Below are 8,185 nucleotides of genomic sequence, written 5' to 3' on the forward strand. Positions count from 1 at the left end.
TCTTCAGTAACATTAACTGCACTTCTCTGAGACAGAGCTAAACACAGAAAGACTCAAAACACATAAAAGCAGCAGCAGAAAATGGGGCAAAACGCCTTCATGTGTACACAAGGAGAGRGCATGTTTCTGTGGGGTTAGACTGAAGGACACACAAAGTATTACACTTCATTTGCTCATGCGGAGACATGCCACGACAGTCTTAATTGCCATGAATCACAGTTTGACGGATTAGAGAGCTTTTGTACACATTCTCACTATTTGAGATCAATTTGTTTTGTTACCATTAATCTAAGCCACACAATAAAGAGATTTTGCTCAGTATGAAAAGAGTAGGAGTATCATGATGATCATTAAGTGTTAGTGTGCATAAGAGAGAAAGAAAAAAAAAAAAACTCATTGTGGGATTATGAGTTCATGCAAGCTGAAGAGGCTATCTCCCTAGTTGTGTGGGAGCAAATACACATGTGAGCAAGATCAAATGTGCATGTGTGGAGTGGCTCAATCTGCACGGAGCGAACCTTTAGTGACTCCATTATCAGTTTGCAAACTATTCTGTAAAGATTGCAAATTCACAGGATAACTCTGGACACCCACAAAACAGCACAAGGACATCCTTCAAAACATTTCACAAAGCCCACGACAAGCCATTAATTGTTTTTCTTTTYTGATGACCATAAGCTTGCATTCATTTGCACATGATTAGAAATCTAATCATAGATAAGGTTAATAGAGTTCTATGGAGGGGGGGGGGTTCTAGCGGCATTTAAGAAAACTTTCCATTARCCATGTTTTCTCCTGCTTCTGTTGTGTTGTGCATTTATCAATTTATTCCCCAACTTTCTTTAGAATAGTTGGCTTGACAAAAATAACTTTAAATTATTTGTTTAAAGTGTGAAAGAAGTTGTCATGGAGTTGTCAACCAATAGAGCCTCACAGGGATTTCTCACTGCAAAAGTACCACTTAGAAAATGTGCTTTTTAATGAGGAAAAACAAGCTAGACTGGCAGCTCATCACTTTGTGTCAGCTTCCAATGCCAGACCATCCCGTATGGTTTTGTTGTGTTGTTTGTCTCCTAGGGACACTATTAAAATGCAGCCCCCTGTCTCCTCTGACCCGTCTTTTTCTCTTCTCTCTGGCCTGTGACAGATAGCTGAGTGCAATCTATCAACTTCAGTCTGCCACAGTCGGGGCCGGAGCTTTGTAAAGCCACGTGCGGACAGAACGTGCACACAAGAGTGCTCACCTCTTAGACTGTCACACTAAATGGGATAAACATCTGGTGGAGGAGGGAAAGAAAAAAAAAAGAAAAAGGTGGAATCAATCTGCCCTCTGTCCGCCATACACTGATCCCCTGTCACAGGTTGACCTCTGCAACAAATGAAACTCCTGTGCTGCATTTGAATACAAAAACTGCAGTGCTTGACTCTGGTTTAACACAGTGGATGAGGGGAATGGACTCCTCGTAATGCTCGGCTGTGACTTAATGATCAATTCTAAGTCTCTAAACAAGTAGTGCAAAAGAATGTATGTGTGTATGTGTGTATATGTGTATGTATGTATATTTGCAATTAATTTGAATATGGATCCCACTGTGGATAGGTATTCAAAAAATGTTTCTGTTGGTCTGATGTTATATTTGAAGCTTATGTGASGTCTGGCAAGATCTTGTAGGTTAGCTGCAATGCTAACCTTTGAGATTTTCTATATCTGCTCTGCCAACATGTTGTCACATTACTTGATTTCATTTTTACGTTTATGTTGWTGCAGYCACGTTTTTCYTACTCAGCCAGTTTGTAAATTTGTCCTCCATAAATCTTAAATCCTCTACAAGTCACGGTTAAGCTTTAAGGATACTCCCAAGCAAGCAAAGAAACTTTTACTTACACAAGTTTGGTGGTGCAACTTATGCAAAGTAAATCAGAGTAGAACAAAAGGATTAAAAAAGATACAAATGCAATCAATCAATCATTATTATTATTGTTTGCTGTGAGCCAAAAATGTCTTGGATATTTATTATTTGGATAATGACCTCATTTAGCACATACACACACCTACACAACAGTCATGCAGTCAACTATTCAATAGTAAACAAACAATAGACTTAACACACTGACCTTTTCATATTAACACTGACCTTTGAAAGCAATCTTTTCTCCCAGCATGCAACGTCAAATCAATAATGGTTGCTGCCAGGTGATGCTTGGAGCGTAATCGGCCTGCAGTGAGCTTAGAGACAGGGAACGCTCTTCTATATATACGCTGTATAAGTCCATGTCTAGTCCTAAATGTCAAAACTGTGTGCTGCATAAAAATATATACATAAGCTAAAATAGCAAAAAAAAAGACACAAAAAAACATTATTACATATTTTGCATTAAGCCTCCTTTTTTTTCCTGTWTGTTTTCTTTTCCCATTTCCCCCTCTCAAATTCAGCTATGGCTCTTCCTGCATGAAAGTAGGCCACTCAGCCAACACTGTTCGATTTCCTTATCCAATCAGGAGCAGATCCCATTACCACAGTTTTAGTCAATGATTTTATTTAGATTAAACTTCCTCAGGTTTTTGGCTCAACAAGGCCTTGATAGATGCCCTGTCAAATTTTGCACATTGTGTGTGTGTGCATGCGTGTGTGTATGTGTTTTATCATTTCACACCTTCGAAGGCCAATTTTTCCAACAAATACTACATTGAGAGGACGCACTGCTCCTTATGGGGCCTGGGCTTTGGGAAGTTCRGTTTTTTGGTCAGGAGCTAGATTTGAGACTAAGGTGTTCAGTCTAGGATTAGGAATAGGAATGAACTGCTAGGGGTTAGGTTTAGGGTAAGTAATCTGATTGGTAGATTGGCTTGCAGGGTTTTGTTCATTTGTGTTCATGTTAAGTAAGTAAAAGTAACATTTCATTAACATTAGTGATGTCAATTGATTAACATTTTTTAACCAGATTATCCACACTCTGGTGCTGTCATTAATGATGATTAATCGCTATGCCTTCTTTATAAAGCTTGGAATAGAAATATGCACACAGTTGTGCAAGCCCYTCCTGCCACACTCAACCAATTAAAATGCAAGCAATTCTCAGATTCTTTTTTTTTTTTTTTGTAGCAGAAAGCAGGTAATGTAGTCCAACATTACTGAACAGCAACTATACCTACACTACTAAACATGCTTACAAGTAATAGCAAACTTATTCAGGCGACAGAGATAAGAAATAGTTTGTGTCCTTGTTCTTGTGTGTATCCCCCTTTCTGATGCCACCCTGGGCAACTGCCCACATACCCTGTATCAAAAACTGCCACTGTATGCCATCCATTCATTTCCTTACGCTTATCTGGGGTCATGCCATCGGGATAGCAGCCAAGGTAGAGAGGCCCAGACTTCCTTCTCTCCAGCCACTTGGGCAAGATCCTCTGGGGAAATCCCAAGGCGTCTTCAGGCCAGCTGGGAAAAACATAATCCCTCTAGCATGTCTTAGGTCTYCCTCTTGGCGCCCAGGAGGCATCCTGTCAAAATGTCCACTGTATCATTTTCTAAAAATATTTTGTCAACTTGAGAGTCTCAGTTTTCTAGGTTTTTATAGTCAGRAAGGCTTAAGGGAAGTAATTTAGTTTTAAACGTTTATTTGGAAATGTCCCTCTCCATTCATTTCCTACTGAACTTGGGTGATGAGGAAACAGTCGTTGTCCTCATCCAGMTGAGTGACCACCRTTATTCCTGCATGAACAGTTTAGAGCTACTACACATGTATGTGAACACGCAAGCACAATACAATAAAAATAAACRCTTTCAACTTTTGTTGTGGTTTGATAAATCTGTGCTATGTAAYAGTAATGCATTAATGCAAATGTTGAGATTAATCACATGTGATAAGGGGTTAATGCTGACAGCCCTAATTAAAATATTATGCAAAAGGAAGAATTTTTGCTTTTGTACATTTGAAACATTTAGCAATTATAAGGCTCCTCATAAATGGAAGCACTGAATGAAAAAGGATATGTCATGCAAAACATTAATATTTCCCAGGTTAAGCTATAAGAAATTTGGGTGCCAGAAGAGCTGGCTCACCTTTGGAAGCTGAGTCACAAGAGCCGGCTTTCTGAAAAGAGCTGAACTTCCCATCACTACTGACCACCACCAGGAGGCAAGGMGGGTGAAGTGTCTGGCCCAAGGACACAACAATAGAGTYAGGAGCGGGAATCAAAACCTCAACCCACCAATTGCGGGACAAACTCCTACCACACTTGCTACCATTGTCCCTATGTTTAACGTCCCTTAGACACTTGTATCTTGACCACCTTTTTTGTACAATTCTGGTTTAGTTTTGTCACAATACTTGATCATTCTTTCATTCAAATGGTAGAGTTTATTTTAATTAGTTTCCTACCGCACACCCAATGTTTAAGCATAGTATAATACATTTCAATAAGGCTGACTTCAGGGTTTTGAAGCAAATCAGATTGTTCAATTCCAAATCCAGTTTTTATTACTTTTTTTACTATGTTTAGTGTCATTTTCCTATGTGTCCACACTATAAGCCACCAGGACACCCAGCAAAAGCAGAACAATACAGTGAAATCCTGGAGGACAGGAGAGAATTTTGAATGATCGCTTGCATACACCTAAAGCTACATATAAATTGTTTAAAGACTCCAAGGTGGATGGCCTGGAGTGGCTGATGAGTCAAAGCCAGACCTCAATCTCAATTTTTTGGCAGGACTTGAAAAGGGCAGTTCATAGCCGATTCCCACACAACCTGACAGAGTTTGAACAGTTTTGCAATGAAGAATGAAGTAAAAGTTTGTAAATACAAAATTATGATTTGAAGTGGGTGAATATTTATGCAGTCAYTTCATGTAAGATAATTGCCATTATTTTGTGGAAATCTGTTTTTACCTTGACATGACATGTTTTTTGTAATCTTTTTTGTCCGGAGAATGCACATGTTATTGATCACTATTTCCTTGTAAATGTAATTAAAAGGTTAAAACATCCAAGGGGCTGAAAATATATTTTTTTATTTTTTTTATTTATTGGCACTGTAAAAACTAATCCGAAGCMCAAATATAGTATTTTATTCATGATAATTGATGATGAATGTGTGAAAACYTGTCAGAACTGTATATAAAATATTTGAATGAATATATATGTTTTTTTCCAATACATATAAGCAAATAACTGTGGATAATACTTWATAAGACTTGAAATAAAAAGTTAGATTTTGCCTTGCTCTTTTTGTAGCCATGTCTGATTGTCCCATGAGGGTAGACTCAGTTTATTTCTCCTTTTTCTGTAATTGGTTGCGTTGTTTTTGTTTGGGCTACTTCCCAGGTCAGACCTGCTTCAGGCACTTAAAAGACTTAATCCCCAGAAGTGTTGGGACTCAACTTATTTCTTGGTTTTATCCATGTGTRACAATATCACTGCTGTGTTATATTTGTTGCGACAGCTGGGCTTGCAGTGGCTTGTAACTTAGCTGCCTACACTTCTCCTGGGTTTCAATTAGGATAAGGACAAACTATATGTGAATTTTTCAGAGGACATCATCAAAAAAAATTATTGAATATTTATAGTTGTTTAAAAATACAATTACTCATACAACTTCTGTATGATAATTGTGTAATGCTTCTCTATAATAGWTAATAGCAGGACTTCACTGTGACTCAGGTAGCTCAAGGCTGAAATGTCAACTGCATTTTTGAAGAGTCAGTAAGAACTGTTGCAAGTCTGGGGAGAATTTTGTTAATAAAACATTGTTAAATATGTCTATGTAACTCTTATTTCGATTTGATAGATAAAGTAAAGACTGTCAGTAAAACAGGGACATATCCCAGAACTTATCCTGWAGCCTGACATTACTCTTACTGCATTACTGAGCCTCATGATGATGCCACAGTGCCACCTGGTTACCAAGACTTGATACTGCAGTTTGATGGGAGAATGCAGGTGATAAATAATTTGGGTATAAATAATAATAAAAACAATTAATTAGATTTTCAGACAGAAAAAAAAAATCTATTAACATAGAAAAGACTTTAAAGAAAGTTTTTAATGCCAGATTTTTATTTAGAACATTTATAACAGGGTGAGCCATAAGTTTCCATACATAGGAGAAAGATGTATATTTTATATTTTAGATACCCAAGAAGATGCGTTTGACAACAGAGCAAAGAACTGAAATTATACTGATGGCTGGATCGGGCAGCAGTTGCATGGTTGCACAAAACTTTAACAGAAAACATGGAGCATCACACACACAYRCACMTSCACMYSMACAYRMACACACMCACACACRCRCACACACGCATGCACACATGACACTGYGGCAAAACTTATTTGAAAGTTTCTGAAAACTGGAAATGTTGCAGATCAACCACAAAGTGGTCCATGACGTGCAGCGATTACACATAGTCCTGCAAAAATAAAACAGTTGTCCAATATAAAATGTTTATTTCTTTCTATGTATACAAACTTATGACCCACCCTGTAGATTCTGCATTTATTAAAAAATATATAACTTTTAGTGAACACAGTTGCTCAACTTATGTTTAAATTAGAAGTGGTCAATTCTCAAACAACTGGGAAAATGCTCTCGCATTATCCATTCCTAAAAACTACAAGACACCCTTTATTTATAGTCTCGTTCATAAGGCTGAAGTTGTAATTTTACTCATGTAAGGGTATCATCACAGTATATTCTTGCTCCAGTAATTTAACAAACTGTTATAAAAAATACTCGAGTAAAAAAAAAAATCTATGGTAAAAAGACTTCTATTGAGCAACCCACCATAATATCAGATTTAATATTTTTTAATTATGTCAGACAGACAAAAAAATAAATATAAATATAAATTTGGTGCAGATTCCCATATTTTTAAAGATTAAAATATAAGACTTGAGGGAACTTCTGAAGACAATTGATTGTGCTAGATTTTATTTACAGATGCCACAGTAAAAGTAACCCCTCTTTCTGCTTTTTGTGCTTTTCTTTCACTCTTTTCTATGTCTAAATGTCATAGGTGAAGTCCAGAGAGTTTCTTCCACCTGCTAAAGAAAAACACCTTTCTCTAATTCAGTTTTAACCAAATAAACATTTGTTTTTATTTCTCCTCAGACACACACACACACCCCCACACGCGCACACACACACGCACGCACATACACATTGTTAATTATTATTATTATTATAATAATGACCTTCAGTCACCTACGATTCACGGTTTACATAATAAATCTTATGGAGAGTGACAGCCATCTGTAAAAAGAATATTAAATGTGCCTTTTTCCAGATATCTCTCTAGTTTCAAGTTGAAACTTGATGCTTTTTATTCTTGAAATCTTATTTTAAATAATCCACTTCATTAGTAGTTAATGCTGAGCTTTTTGCTGAGTTCAGCATGGCTTAAAATCTGTCCCAGAAGACTCATCAAAGTCATTTCACTGTCATCCACCAAAATCCCACATGCATTTCAATGGACAAAGCACACTTGTTTAAGCACAAAATGTTATGTTCTCACTCTCAAAGTTATATTATTGTTGTGCGAAAAGATGACTTCACCCACCATCAATCTGTTAACTATGGATTATATGCAGGATTAAAATTCCAGAGCAGTTAGCTGCCTGCTGAGAATAATYAAAACGCATAAAGCCGGTCATTACCTTCAGGAATACACGCTCTGTCATAGCTGCACAAGTAACTTCAAAATATCACTCGGCAAGTGGGATTTACTCTGCACAACCTATTTTTAAAGTTAAAGAGAGAACACTGAAAATCCAACTCTATTCAACTTGTTTGCCTGATTCTATTTTTTTTTTTACTACCWCAAAAATTGTGTTTAGAGAAGCAACCACATGATTTGCTCTAACTTATGAAAACCTGTAATTTAAGCAAAACATTGTGTAAAACACACTGAATATAGTAATTACATTCAAAATACACCTGTGAGTTTCTGCTATGATGAAAGGAATATGACACCTAGTGGCAAAAAAAAAAAAAATCAACATTTAAATTGCAATTTCATAAAAAAATATTGCATATTTTTGTTTTTTAACTCAAAGATTCAGGGCTACATAAAAAAGCAAGCATTTAGAGAGTTCTGACTGCTGTGCAAAATCAGTATTCTGATAAAATAAGTATTACTCAGCGTTGCGTAATTGGTAAAAAGCAAAGAAATCTTAACATAAACATT

The sequence above is a fragment of the Poecilia reticulata genome, linkage group LG17 (genome assembly GCF_000633615.1).
Source record: "Poecilia reticulata strain Guanapo linkage group LG17, Guppy_female_1.0+MT, whole genome shotgun sequence".
In the NCBI taxonomy this organism is placed as follows: domain Eukaryota; kingdom Metazoa; phylum Chordata; class Actinopteri; order Cyprinodontiformes; family Poeciliidae; genus Poecilia; species Poecilia reticulata.